General features: G+C 39.0%; 1 long non-coding RNA gene across 3 annotated transcripts; it reads right to left on the bottom strand.

Annotated features, from left to right (window-relative positions):
* Positions 1-227: 227 nt before the first annotated feature.
* On the bottom strand, positions 228-15541 carry LOC125498268 (uncharacterized). 3 transcript variants are annotated; one of them, XR_008967894.1, is made up of 8 exons: positions 15383-15541; positions 15181-15287; positions 13940-14054; positions 13766-13826; positions 12116-12546; positions 1873-3813; positions 956-1602; positions 228-859 (listed from the first exon to the last, which is right to left on the bottom strand). It is a non-coding gene; the product is annotated as an uncharacterized LOC125498268 (long non-coding RNA). The 3 variants fall into 3 exon arrangements; XR_007275139.1 differs by lacking the exons at positions 228-859; positions 956-1602; positions 1873-3813 and adding an exon at positions 14877-14955 and having other exon boundaries at positions 11965-12546; positions 15383-15537; XR_007275138.1 differs by lacking the exons at positions 228-859; positions 956-1602; positions 1873-3813 and having other exon boundaries at positions 11965-12546; positions 15383-15537.
* Positions 15542-15760: the final 219 nt, after the last annotated feature.

The following is a 15760-nucleotide window of genomic DNA, read 5'->3' as shown; positions in this document are numbered from 1 at the left end:
AATAAGTAAAATTTTGTTCCTTTGATGATTTTATTACATAACTGATACTGGGTGTACCATGCATGTACTCAAATTTCTATGTAGTATCATTACATATTCCAGTATTTTAAAGGATTTTTTTATGGGAATAATCCCACCTTTGACCGATCTTCTCAAACACTAGTAGAATAAATGCTATTTGCTGCGGTTAAAAAGTGCCCTACTGCTGCGGTTTTGGGCGCGCATCAATTAAGGGGGGGCAACAATAGGTATTAATTATATTGTTGAGGTTTTAAACCGCAGCAATATCTACCAATATTGCTGCGGTTTTTAGGCCAAACCACAGCAATATTTTAATGTATTATATATTTAACAGAGAGTATTGCTGCGGTTTTGGGCCAAAATCGCAGCAATATGTCAATAGGTCCTGGTAACCAAAATTGCATTTTGCAATCACATTTGAAAATTTAAAATCAGGCAACAAACCAATCCACTATCCACAAAATTTTCATATGAATTGAAAATGAAATGACATAGGAATATTATTAATATATAACGATAAAAAAAAACTAGTTACATAAAAAATACAATAGATTAAAATGTTAAATGAAAAAAAACACTTACAACTAAAATAATGCATATAATAACAAAGGATTATCAAACTCAAACTAGTAGAATAAAGTAAAAAGAACAAAAAAAAAAGAAATATAAAACTAATAAAGAAAATAAAAAAAAAAAAGAAAAAAAAAAGTAAAAAATACTAAACAGATCGAAGAAGACAAAGATCTTGAAACGAAACGACGGACATGTAGCAATCCCCAAGAGTTGCTTCGTGGTCTAAGTGCTTCGTTAAGAACCCCAGAAGATTCAAGCTGTTTTCCTAGCATGAGCAAGTAACACAGGCAGTTAGTTTATGAACAATGTATTGATACAATTGACAAGCAATTACAAAAACAAAAAGATAGAAAGTACGAACCGATATTGCGAAGGTCTTGAAGGTGATGACGCATAGCAGACTCTTGTTTAGTAATAAAATTTTAGGTTTTAGAAGGGTGATGAAACATTGATCGCACAAATAATGCGTCAAGTAAACGATCAGCTCCGATCCTAATATCGGCTATAAGGCGAGAGGCTTGTATCTATCCATTGCGATTGCTACCTGCTTCGGAGGTGCGCCCCCCGTTGTTAATACCAATTGTTCTTCTTCTTGTGGTTGCTGCAACATTTTCATCAACAACACTCTTACCTTTACCCTAATTCATTACACCACCAAAGCAAAATCACCACTACCAGAATTCAATTGGCACAAATGATGCAGATTATGTACCTTGTTTGCCATTGAAAGTTTTACCAACATGGTACAAGTTATCAAGAACAACCCCGGCAACATGTCCCGCATTACAAACTATGCCATTCCAAGAAGAAGGGCAACCATTGAAATCAATGGACTCCTCATTCCATGAATTCAACACATAACCAGTAGGGTCATGCTTAATACCCTTCTTAAATTGAAGCAATGCCCAACAAACCTAAAAAGTCTCACCATTACTTCAAACCTATATCTTCACCACACAACAAGAACTGCCCAACTCAACTAGAAGAAACCCCTAAGCTAGTTTTCACCTGAAATCATGAATATCCCAAACAAAAATTTGTCACATTCTTTGACATAATACATCCAAATGAAGTATTTCATATCCAATGCATCATAAAATAAGCTTGAAAAACCCATAAAATTGGAATAAATTATACAGTGATAAATAAAAGGACATCAAAATGAATTTAGCAAGGCATTCAAGAAACTAAACATAGCTTTCAGGGATCTATTATAAAATCTAAAGTAACTAAAAAAAGGAAGAAAATGCCAAAAAAAAAAGGAAAAATCTTTCTTACTAGAACATAATCTCTTTTGAGGAATCAATCACTGTCACCAACCAAACACCAAAAGATCAACCAATGTTCAACCTGTTATTCAACTTCAGCTCAAATTTACAAATTAACTCCCACATTTGATGCTAAATACCCAGAAAAACTCAACTAAAAAGAAGTAAAAATCATCATAAGAAGAAAAAAAAACCCTCAAAGACTAACCCACAAAAAAGTAGACACTAAAATGGCACAAATGATGCAGATTATATGCATAAACCCATAAAAAAACACTTTCAAGTTGATAACTATGTATAAAATTTGCAGCAAACACCCTATCAGATCAAAATACTTCCACCATATAAAGAACATATCAGAATTAAGCAAAAATTACATGAAAGTAATAACATCATAATAGACAACTAATTCCCCTTTCACAACAACATAAAAAAAAAGGAAAAAGAAAAATACCCAGTTAGGAGATTGTCAACATAGCTGATAAGCATCTTAATACTGCTGCCATCATCAGAAGCAAGACTAGCATGCATTTCCATAACCATGGCATCAGCCACCTACTTCAATTTCTCAATTGGGGTCCGACATTTCTCCTCAAAATCCCTCAATATCTCCATCATACGCCTCCAATTTTCCCCATTTTCATCCGACGGCTCACAATTAACCCCCCTACTGCACAAACTACCGCAGCTCCCAACACTGTAGCAAAAATTACCACCTTACCCATCTTCTGAGATATCAAAAACAGATTGCGGTGGGTGAGGGTCGATTGAGTGAAGATCTCTTGCATCAACCCCCCGCATCTCGATGAACGACGATTGAGTGAAATCCATCACTCACTGATGCGGCGACGAGGAGAGTGAGTGAACAATTGTTGATGGCGATGAAGAGCGAACGAGAGTTGATGCGGCGACGAAGAGCGAACGACAGTTGATGCGGCGAAGAAGAGCGAACAATTGTTGATGGATCTGAACGAACGAACGAACCACGGAGGAGGCTTTGTTGCGTCGAGCAAGGGTGGCGACGGTGAGTGAGGAGGGAGGGTGAGAGAAAACGAAGGCTGAGAGGAGAGAGAAGGTGAGGGAAAACGAACGAGTGAGAGAGAGGAGAGAGAGGAGAGAGAGAGGCACCTCTCTTGAGAGGAGTGAAAGAAAAACCCTAAGTGTTGTGTTTTATAATTTCAACAGGCGCCCCGTCTTTTTTTGGTTAATTCAGCATATATTGCTGCGGTTGCCATGTAGGACCGCAGCAATATATTAAAAAAATATTTTTTTAATATATTGCTGCGGTCCTACGTGGAAACCGCAACAATATTTGCTGTTCAGGCCCCCACATTAATTTTAAAAAGTGTCCGTTAGACAATATTGCTGCGGTTTAGGGCGGGAACCGTAGTAATATTGTCAATTTCTATTTTTTCTTTTCTTTTTGTGTAACAGCCCGAATTCTCCCGACCAGCTTACAGAGGATTAAACACAGCGAAAGAGACTCTGGTCAAGATAACCCGAACTATTACCATCACACTCACCGAACTACATCGGAGAGTATGGAACTGGATTCCCAACTCTATTCAAATTAATTTACTATTGCAACTACGCTCTGATTCTCAGACTCTATTCCCATAAATTTCTACAGAAAATCCGGCAGAATTTCCTTTGAAAATAGGACAACGCTAAAGCGAAAAATAATATGAACCTGTTACAATTTCAATTTATAAAATATTTCCAAATCCCAAAGCTGAACAACCTCAACGCTTTCGCGGAGCAACAACCAACAGAGAATCAAGAGCACTAGCTAACGATTCTTAAATGAAGAAATAAATTATAGAAAATAAACGATTAACTATTACAAGTGGAGCGTCCTCACTTCAATAACAAATATAATATTGCACCATCTCGTATCCGCTTCAGCTTGCAAAAGAATAACTCACGGCTTCAACCTGAAACATATAAGATACTGCCACCCACCAAGTGACAGGCCACAAAAATGACAAAACAACGTACACACATCAGCAAAGCTGAGTACTAACCCATAAACAAGAGTAACACATGCTTTGGTGGTTTTTACTTGAAAACGACTCAGCAGTCAACATAATCACATTGTCATAACATGCATCACATCAACTCATGTTGACAACATACTTATACATCTTTATCTAATTGTTCCTTTTCTACTACATTGTCATTCACATAAAAGTAAACCCAACAACGTAACTCCAAACAATCTTGTAACTGATATATCTTATATAGAAACTGATTAGTTAACCTTTCAACATATCACAATCCCTTATAAGGAATATGGGTTTACCAACTTTGATATAAATAATACACTTTACTTCCTTTAATTGATTTCTTATCAGAAATCCAAACTTATGTTTTCATACTCTATCAATCATTCTCATATACCGTCCTACACAAAGGCAATAAATAACACAACAACTTTCATCATAACGATTCCTTATCGGGAATCCAATAACGAGATACGATTCCTCATCGGAAATCTAACGTTAGTATCACTTACCATGATATGCCTCCTTATCAGAAAACCAATATCGATATTCATATTCATATACTGAATAAACATTCACTACTTACCTGATATGATTCCTTATCGGGAATCCAATATCGAAACAATTTACCACGATACGATTCCTTATCGGGAATCCATTATCGATATAACTTTCATACTCTGAGATAACATTCTTTTAACCAGGGGGAAAGAGAACGCGGCGGAGGAGACAAAGCTTACACTCCGACAGTGGGGGTCGTCACCCAACCATTCGCTTTACTTTTGGCAATAACCGCGACTAGTCCGGAGTACATTTTTCCGCTGATTTCATCAGCCATCCACAGGTTTCACATTACCTGATATATCGCCCGATTATCGCCCCACAGAGCAATGGGCAGTTTTCCCTGTGGGGCCCCCAAGGTTCACAATCCATGGGGCACTGTTCATGTCACCGCATCCGTCGACTCAGACGAGGCTACTTTCCCCTTTTAGCTTCCTTTCGAGTATCGTTCATAACTCAATCAGATCATTCATATAACTCATCAACTAGCTTTAGTAACTATAAGCAATTGTTGCATAACCAACCACACTAGAAAACTTCACATTAAGAAGTTATGATTACCACAACTCATAAGCAATCATATCCGATCAATACCAACAACAATGGCAAATGGTCTCTCAGCTAGAATTAACTAACGAGAGTTAACTTACACATCACACTCCAGGTCATTAATCAAAGGTTGATTAATGAAACAATCAGTTTTGATTCATACTATAATTAGTGAACTCCAAGTAACATGTTTACCAACAAACTCAACTACAACCCGCGGCTATAATCCTATAGAACGAGTTTATCTCATTACTAATTAGGAAACCATTCCAATTATTTGATTGGGACTTCTTCAATTAATCCACAACCTATATTTTCATTTATGTAGTTAAACAACGCACTAATTGACTTTAGTGAATCACTAGTCAATTAAGCCGACTTTATTATCTTATTCCGTTTATAGTTATGGAACTAAAATAGTTTATTAACCATATCTTCATTAATCTAATCCGTAGTTAAAGTGGACTAATCCCCGTACTCTTCTTATTATTAGTAGTAATTAGTTAATCCTCTCTTCTACTTAGGTTGACTCATTTAAACAGTATACTCAAACTATTATTCCACATAGCATCTTTGATAACTCTAGTCAGATTCTGTTATCTTTACCTTATTGCAAACTTTCATCTAATTAGTCTTCTTTATAGACTTATACCCAACCAATTCTAGAACGTTTAGCTATAAATAGAATACTATCACACACTTACCACATCAGTCCACTTATTAATATAATACATACTTTGACAAAATGATAAGCTACAATTAGAATTCTTATTATATACTAGGTATATCACCTTTCCACAATTCAGTGAACTTCCAACAACGACAACATAAGAAAACCTTTCATATATCGCATAAACAAAACCAACAACATGATTTCACTTCAATACTATTAAGTAATATCAATTATCATTCCTCATTGTTCTTAATATAAATTATTTTATTAATCTAAATGATAACCTCCCATCGAAGAAGTAGTTCACTTAGGATTACTTACTATTCATCTTAGCTAAATATAAGGTTTATATTACTTAAACTTAATAGATACATTTACCAAGCTAATTTAAGGAACTCTCATAATCATAAATCTTTTTCAAAGCCAACATTACACCAACTTAATTTATCATCTATAAAAGGAGCTTGTCTAATCTATGTTTACCACCAACAATTTACAAATCACTATCCTTATATGTTGTCTCTACTAAACTTATTAACATCAATTAGTAATACAAAATATTCAACCAACTAAGAAATCTCATAAGTTTAATTAAACTATGTGATCAAGAGACGAATAAATTATCCTTCTCATTTCCTAATAATAGTCTTCTATGTGTAGATCATTGCGTTTCAACTCCTTAACCCAATCCTAGGATTTCACCTCGTTAACATTAATAACATTAATAACAATTTCTAATAAATAGCCATTTAAAGAAATTAATTCAAGTAGCTTTTCTTAGTTGAAATGAGTTTAAGAAAGAACCAACATTTCTATTTTACAAAAACCACTACACGAGATTTCGAAAGTGAACTGATCAAGAAAATTGTAACCTTTCATCACAATAACTTACAAGTAATACCAATTATAATTTATGTTATAAACTGATTACATAAACAACTTCACCAAATGAAACCATAAACTGAAAAACATTAGCAACATAAAATAAATGAATCAGATTTCACAACACAAACTACCAAACATTATTAACTCATAATTATGGTTCTATAACAACACTAGTAACACAACTCAACAACAACAATCCACAATCAAATTGATAATTTAATTCCAAAACTAAAAGTCATAAAACCAAAACAGAGAGAAGACCAAAGGTTAGTACCGTCGAGGGAGGGGAACTCAACCACCAACACCACGACCGCGGAGGTGCAGCAGCAACACGGCGATGCCAACGTCGCCACAATAATAGCGGCGACAAATAACAACGGCAGCAGCAACAACTCTGCGACGAAACAGAGGAGAGAGAAAACGAGACAGCAGCAACAACATCACCGGCAGCAACGACGCGAACGGAGGGAAAGGGGAATTCCGGCGACCAAAAACTGAAGACGACAGCACCGCCGACCTGTAGCCACCGGCACCGGCGCGCAAGAAGAGAGAGAAAACGCGGGGTACGGGTTTGGGGTTTGTGGGTTTCACGGGGAGAGAGAAAGAACTGGGGTTTGGGATTATTACTCATTTAACCGACAATGAAGGGAGAATTTGTGGGTTAATCTTTCAAAAGCAACCGACAACATTAAAGGATGGGGGCCCGACTTCGATTTTCTATTTGGGCCAAAAACCGCTCAACTTAAACTTAAAATCCGAAAATATAAAATAATAATAATAATAATAATAACTCCACAACTCAAATAAAATAATAAATTTCGCAACATAATTAACTTAATAATTATATTTAACGTTTAAATAAACGCTCTTAAAAACAGGGCTATTACATTTTGCGTGTTATATTGCTGCGTATAGGTAAAACCGCCGCAATATCACCGCAGCAAATAGCATTTATTCTACTAGTGTAATATTCTTTTTCTTTCACCACTTGATTCGTATGATGGTGATCGGCCATCGCCATACCGCTGGTTGCCGCAAGCTTCGAGCGGGGTTGAAGCAACAGACGGAGCTAGCCGTCTAGCGGGGCAAAGAGATCGAGAAGCTCAACAAAGGCGTCGAAGACGAGAGGAAACTCTGGGCCCAGGATAAGGCCATTCTGGAGTAGAGGGCCCGGGACTTGACGAGCCAATGGAAAAGTGTCTCACGCACTCGAGACCAAATTATCGAGGAATAGAAGAACTCGGAGGCTGGTCTGGAGTTTGCGGCAGATATGGGCCTGGAGGCTGCTGAGGTTGCCACTCGAGAGGCCGTGGGGAGGCTTCGAGAGGCCTTTAAGAAGGTGTATCCCCATGCAAACTGGCAAGTGGTCGAGGCGGAGTATGATGCTGTTGTGAATGCCAAATTACTCGAAGGCAACGACCCCGGTCCCGAGCTCCAGGTGGACGATGCCATCGACATAGTGGATCTCCTTGGAGGGGATATTCCTCGGATCGAAGACCCCTCTGCTGCCTGGACATCCCTCGCTCGAGGGGATGAGGTGCACGAGGAGAATCGGGGGACCAAGGAGGCTCGAGCGATAACTCCTCTTCCGAAAGTAATGACGAGGAGGTAGTGTCCGAGACCTCTGACAGCAGCACCTCGAGCAGCTCTTCTTAGCTCTTCTATTAAGTAGTCATTTGCTCCTTTTGCCTTGTTTGTACTTAGTTGGGTCCTGCGTGGCTCTTAGGGTGTAACGCTTTCTTTTCAAGGAGAAGAAGCAGCCTCCTATCCTCCTGGCCTCGAAATCCAAACTAAAGGACGTTAAGGTCTGAAGAGACCAGGAGACTACCCTTCTCGGCCCTCTCGAAGGCCGAAATGGCTGCGAGGTTCGACAATGCCTCGGAGCATTTAATGACAAAGCTGGATTAAAGGGCGTGTCTAACGCCCGATGGGCAAAAGGTCGAGGCCGTTAAGGCGACCATGACCGAGGTATGGTAATCTTTTATGTTACTTTAGCAGAATATCTTCAGCTTTTAACGCTTTCTAACACTCCTTTTCTTTATCAGCTGTCGATCAGGGTGTTGGCCCTGGGTCTAAGGTCTGCGCCCGGGATAGCCGCTGGGGCTGTCTAGGAGAGATGTCTTGGGACAAGAGAAATACTCTCGTCAATCGACTGCGGCTGACCGAGATGCGACTCTCGGAAACCCATGACTCGATGGCCAGGTTCCTTAAGGCTTTCGAGGAGAAGAAAGGGGAGCTCGAGCAGGCTCTCGAGGATGCCATCTCACAGAGGGACTCCACCAATAGAAGGCATAGGGCGGCTGCCAAGGACTGCAAGAAGGCTGATCAGCGAGTCGAGAAGGCTCGAAAGAGTGCTGAGGAGGCCATTGCAAAGGCTCGGGAGTGCCGGGAGGCCGTGGTCCAGGACTGGAATGACTTCGATGAGGGGAGGACCTTCCTCGAGGACGTCTCTCTGCAAGCCTTTGAGATAGGTCAAACCGAGGCTCCCCGCAAGATGCGGTTGTCCTCGAGATGCTTGCCCTCGATCTTTCCTGGGCCGAAGTCGAGGAAGGTGTCAAGGCACTTTCCCAGGAGGAAGTGGCTGTTGAGGCAGGCCAGGCTTAGGACCAAGTTCCTCCCCCCGCTAATCTCGAGGGGTGAACCGTGGCTCTTCTCCTTTTCTTCACGGCTTCCCACAGCTCGAGGGATGGACCATGGCTCTTCTCCTCTTCTTCAGGCCCTTCCTTTTTCCTTGTCTTCTTTCTAGGCTTTTCTCATGTCTCCTACAAAGGTAAACATTGGACCCTTAGGCTTTCTTGTTTGATCTAAGTTTTTTCTTGAACTTGTATTGTAGCAACTTCGATAGCTTATCCTATGATTAATGGAATAAAACATCGATTATTTGTTGCTCATTTGTTTGTCCCTTCGAGCTTATATGCCTTATATTTTGTTCCAGAATTAATGTTGTGCATGAGTAATCTCGAGGCCTTTTAAGTTTATGCTCACTGTATACTAGTTGAGTGAGCTCGAAGCTCTTTACATAACAAGTAATTCACAAAAGCAACTGTTATAAATAATGTCCAAAAGACAAAAGGCAAGTGACTTGCGATGTTTACAAAAAGCGACATGCTTTTCAGTGCCTTACAAAATGATTACAGAAGTGCCTATATGGTATGCCCCAAAGCTTGAGGGACAAAGCATTTAGACATAAAATTTACGAAGGTTGTCCACGTTCCAAGGCCGAGGAAGGGGATGCCCCTCTTGGTCTTCGAGGCGGTAGGTGCTTGGGCGGACTATTGAGGTCACGCGATATGGTCCTTCCCAGTTGGGCTGAAGTTTTCCCAAGCTAGGCTGGCGTCCCGTGGACTCAAACTTCCGGAGTACCCAGTCATTAACCTGAAAGGGTCGCTGCTTGACTCGGCGGTTGAACAACCGGGTGAGCTTGAGCTTATAAGAGATGGCCTTATGGAGGGTTGTTCCTCGAGTCTCAGGAAGAAGATCGAGGTTAATCTTCTTTTCTTCGTCGTTGATGTCATGATCATAGAACGTGATCCGGGGTGATGGAATGCCCAACTCGACTGGTAGGACATCCTCGCTTCCATATACTAAGTTGAAGGGCGAGTGGCCTGTTGCTTCTCAAACGGTTGTCCTGGTGGACCAAAGAATTCCAGGTACGTCATCGATCCATGAGCCTTTTGCTCCTTCCAAACATCGAACAATAGTTCCGAGTAGGGCCACTGTTGAACTGTCAGCTATTGTCTGATATAAGGATTCGAGGGACCCCGAACCGGGTGATCAAGTGCTGCCAGATGAATTGTTGAACTTGCCTGTCAGTGATGGAAGCCAGAGGTGCCGCCTCGACCCACTTGGTGAAGTAATCGACAACGACCAGTAGGAACCTTCGCTGCCCCGATGCTGGAGGGAAAGGTCCTAGGAGGTCCATGCCCCACATGTCGAATGGCAAGGGGGCTTGGATAATTGTTAAGGTGCTTACAGCTTGATGGGGTATGTTGGCATGCATTTGGCATTCTTTACATTTTCGAACCATAGCTGAGGCATCTTCCCTCATGGTGGGCCAGTAGTACCCTGCTCGAAGTGCCTTAGCGGCAATGGTTCGCGCCCCTTGGTGGCTTCCGCATGCCCCTCGACGAGTCTCTCGAAGGACGTAATCCCCTTCTTAGGCGGTGAGGCAACGGAGGAGGGGGTGAGTGAATGATTTCTTATATAACTGCCCTTCGTGATAGGCGAACCAACGAGCTCACCTTCGAACTCGCTCTGCCTCAAGCTCATCTTCAGGGAGGACACCATCTCGAATGAATGCTATGATTTTGTCCATCTAAGTAGGACTTCTGTCAAGAGTGGTTACTCCTCTTTTAATGCTGGGAGCCTTCAGGACTTCCCACATGATGGGTCGAGGTGAGAGATCTTCTGCCGAACTCGCCAATCTTGACAAGGCGTCGGCTTGTTGATTCTCTGATCGAGGGATGTGAGTTATGGTGAAGAGGGATAGGCCCAAAATTTCTTCTTTCACCTTCCTTAGATACATCCTCATACTATCTTCCTTCGCCTCGAACTCCCCTGTTACTTGTCCAACGATTAGTTGGGAGTCTGAGTGGCACTATTGGAAAAATCTTCAAGTGTTCCGGTTAAAAACCGTACAAGTGCTCCGTATTTGACCCGTAGCATACGCCATACGAGCACTTGAGCATCTATCCAGTGCTCCGGTTTTCAACCGAAGCACTTAAATTCACAAGTGCTTCGATTGTATTAAAAACCGGAGCACTTGTGGATTTTATGTGCTCAAAATAAGTCAAGTGCTTCGGTTGATAAGGGAAAACCGGAGCACTTGGTTCACAAGTGCTCCGGTTTTCTCTTATCAACCGGAGCACTTGAGACATTTAAAAAAAAAAAAATGAAACCTGCTACCCTTGCTGATCGGCAGCATGGGTAACAAGTCTTAAAAAACCAGAAGTGCAGTTGTCTCTTTTAGTCTATTCAAACATCAAAATATAAAGTTAAAGTTAAAGTTCAAACACAACATGCATGTCAAACACACAAAGGCATAGTGCACAACTAGCACTAGCACTCAGCTTCATTTTCAAATATAACCCCCCCTTCTTCCTATTACCTCCTTTCTCCGATGTATAATTTTTCAAACTAAGGAGCTCATTGATTTGAGGTTTATATTTTACAACTACTAGGTTAAGAAAACATATCAAAGGTACTAAGTTTCAATACCAATGCCAAGCATTTCCCTTGCCTGCATTAAGATTCAATAACTTCTCGTGAAAAAAAATTAATCGGAATCAAGAAAAAAAAAAGAGTACAATAAAGAGAGACATGATCCTTAAAGAGTACACCACAAGTCAAATTCTCAAGAGCACAATAATTATTGTAAAAAAAAACTGATAATAGGTAACTTATTCTCAATTTCACAAGGGGCTACTCTGAGTTGACTCATATTACCAATATCATCTTCCATATCAGATCTCAAGCATACTACAAAAGTACAAAGGGTTGGAAATGCACATAAAATTATGGTAAATTACTATAGCATTAATAATTGGGGGTAAAGAAAGAAGCAATATAGGGGAGCAATGTACCTATTTACACAAAAACCATACTGATTAGCATTTGAAGATAAATCTCCAATGTCTACATACGTATTTATGCTGCTTGGATCAGATTCTCCATTGCCTTGATTATCTTTTCCTATTTGGAGAGATTGCTCAAGACTCACAGAAGAACTATATGTGACATGCTCATATGGTCCAAGTGAGTAGGCCATTGAACCTACTGTACTCGCGCTGCTATCACCAATAAAGCTGGTGTTAATACTCCCCAAGCTAGCTGCTGATGCAGATGGACTAATTCCTGGACTAGAAGCACCCAGTAGTAGCAACGATAAAACTGAAACATAATCCAGAAAGCTAGAATACACTTTCTGCCTATTTCCACTTTCAGCCTAACCAAATATATATGCTCAGAACTTTATATTCAAGTGTAACAATCAACTGTAATAAGAACCAAAAACCTGCATATTTCAATATTAGAGTAATAAGTTAATTCAACATGCGATAAGAGCAACAAGTAATTAGCAACTTAACTACCAAGTAAATTTAACAAGAAACCTGAATAATCCAACAACAACAACAACCTAAAAAAAGACAGAATTACAAAATTGACAATAATTAATCAATAACCCACTATCAAATAAATTGGGATATACTGGAATCATCAAGAAAACTTAAACATAAACCCTAACCCACAAAAAAAAAAAACAAAGATTCCCAAAATTGTCACTCCATAAACAAGATATCAAAAAATCAAGAGTACCCTTTTCCTTAAATCGCCACAAAAAGGTCGAAATCGAATCTCCATAGTCTCAAACTAACTTACGTAACATGAATTCAAATTTCATAATCAAATGAAAAGAAAAGTAATATGATATGTTACCTAATCGAATAACAAAATTTTCACGAATTTCTCAGTCTCTTTTCTCCTTTGTAAGTAATCATGAATTGCAAAGATTGTAAAATGCTTTGGAAGTGACTTTTGAGACCACCGCAATTTAAATATTAAATATTTAATAATTATGGTTGTATTATATTTGTAGTGGGAAATACAACATGTCAAAGAAATAAGCTAAAGCCGACCAATTGAAAGAATTTGTAAGCCATTTATCAAAGAACTAAAGAAGTAATAACATAACGACGAGCAGACTGCAGGACTCATGATTAGACATATCTAGTTTTGCAAAATATAACAAGTAATAGAGTATTAAGTTAATATCAAGCAATAGTGTGTTAAAGGTTCAAATCAATTAGGGGAAAGAACCATTTAAAGAGTGTATAAGATCGAAGCAATAAACAGAAAATAATGTACTATAAGGTCATTAGTAACTAATAACATGCTTAAAGGATAAAGTAAAGAACATGGAAACATTTCGGTTCGGTAACCCGTAAGTTTCAGTTCTCTTTTTACGAACCGTAACCGTTTAAACCCCTACTCAATATGCCGTAATGTCACTCTTTTCGATTTTTTATGAACACTCCTACTAAATATGCCGTATTATCAATACTTAAATAAAGTTACAGAATTATGATAGAAATGATTCAACTATTACAAAGGGTTGTTTTGTAGAATCATGTCGAATCTTATGAGTAACTGAAATGATGTGAGATGACCACTGATTCCAGATAGAGAAGCAATTAGTTAAATTCGTGAGAAACCAAGTGCTAGTATTCTCTTACCTTTACTTCCTGGCGTGAAGTAACATCATAGTGTTTACTAGGCAACGAGGAGTTGAAAGTGCTGTTTGAAATTATTGAGGAACACATTAATAATCTTACACACTAATAATGAAAAACTGAAATCAACAATGTAAAAGCTTTATTTGAAGTAGAAAGGTAAGATCCCATACATACTTGAATATATCTAGAAATGCTACATGGAAATCTGGAAAGGTATTGGTGTCCTTTTCAATGAAACTGTTATACAGTGATCCTGTAATTATGCTCAACATCTGTGTCGTTGGCGACCCTGACAAACACCATTGAGATTCAAAGCAAGCACAATATGAGAGAAGGAGAGAGATTTCATTAACATAACAGTGTTAATATTTACTGTGCTTTTTTTTCTTATGATTTACGTAATGTATGAACACTTTAATCAAAAGAAAATAGAAGAGAAGGAGCAGACCGTTTCCCATTAATAAGCTACTAGCAAGACCCATTTTTGCACAAACTTGAGGAGAGGATGATACAAAAAATCCCAAATTATAGATATTGCATATATGAGAGGGATAAATACAATAGGTGAAATGTTAAACTACTGGGTTTGGTGTAAGCAAAGAATCCCATTTCCATATTTCAGTTATAAATCTGATTCCTAGCCTCTGTTTGGCCTGGAAGTCAGAACCAGGGAAATAAAATACCTTTCTTTTCTTTATGTGCTATTGAGATATCACCTCAGGGCTCAGGTTATTCCAATCTCAAGCAAGCATTTTTCAAAATGTGAGATAGAAGCTAAGTACTGCCACAATGCCATGAAGAAGAACGACGGGAAAAAAAGACAGAGGTGTGAGTTTATCAATAGCATTTGAATGAGCAAACTGTACTCCAGGAAGCATAACATACCAGATAGGAATATTATGAAATCCAATTTGATCTCATTTAGCTGCGAAACACAAAATCCTACTTTCTTTTGGCATCATTATCACATATGTCCCACTATCAGATACCACACATCACTAAGACAGAAGACTGATAATTATTTCTGTATGAGAGGCTATGTAGAGGACATTAAAAGAGGAATAGAAGGAGGAAAGGACAAATATGATAAGTCAGCCATGGAGTAACCAACCTAAAATGAAGCATATGCCAGATGAGTTCAACCAAGAACTATTTGTTTAGCCATAATATAAGAAGATCCAAATAAGTCACTGAAAAAACATATGATCAAGAAAAAACCAATCTATATTAAACTGAGAAACAAGCGTCATTACATCATAAGTTCATCACCAACAAAACTGTATAATCCAGATAAAAATTTCCGCTAAAATTCTTGAAAATTAACAACAAATTCATAATATTATCAAAAACGAATCTAGAATTGAAAAACTGACGAAATCGACGAAAAGATAGAAATTCAGTGGAGTGAAAAATACCTTCGAAATGTTCCTCGAAGAATTCGAATTAACACTTTAGCAGATGCGATTGCGAAAAGACAGAGAAAGCTAGGGTTTCGCCCCCGATTCTCCTTTGTTAATTAACTCTATTAGAAATTATTCATAATTGTTATTCACGAGTGATGGAGGAGAGAGAAGGAAACAAAAACTAAATTAAAGAGGGAAGAGATTGCAGATTCACCTGCCACCGTGAGAGAAGGAGAAGAGCCATGGAGTCGTGGCGGTCGCCCGCCGTGATGTCGCCTGCTCTCCCATTAGGTTTTTGAGTTGGGTCTTGAGAATGGAGAGGACAAGGTGTGAATGACAAATAAGAGAGTGACGAGGGAATTAGGCTAGAGTAAATGCAGGTGCAAGACTTGGAGAGAGGGAGTTTTAGGGCCCAATAGAACAATCAAGTGGTCCGATTTTTGGCCCAATCGGAGCACTTGAGATCTTTTTTTTTTTCAAAAATGAAACGAAGACCATGTGCTCCGTTTTCGAGCTCAACCCAAGCACTTGATAAGTAGCACAAGCATTTTTTTCCACTAGTGCGGGCCTTAAGTTCTCGAGCGCCGGCCGC

Source organism: Beta vulgaris, chromosome 1, assembly GCF_026745355.1.
Source record: "Beta vulgaris subsp. vulgaris cultivar EL10 chromosome 1, EL10.2, whole genome shotgun sequence".
NCBI lineage: Eukaryota > Viridiplantae > Streptophyta > Magnoliopsida > Caryophyllales > Amaranthaceae > Beta > Beta vulgaris.
The sequence above is the reverse complement of the archived record's forward strand: the minus strand, read 5'-3'. Positions and strand labels throughout refer to the sequence as shown.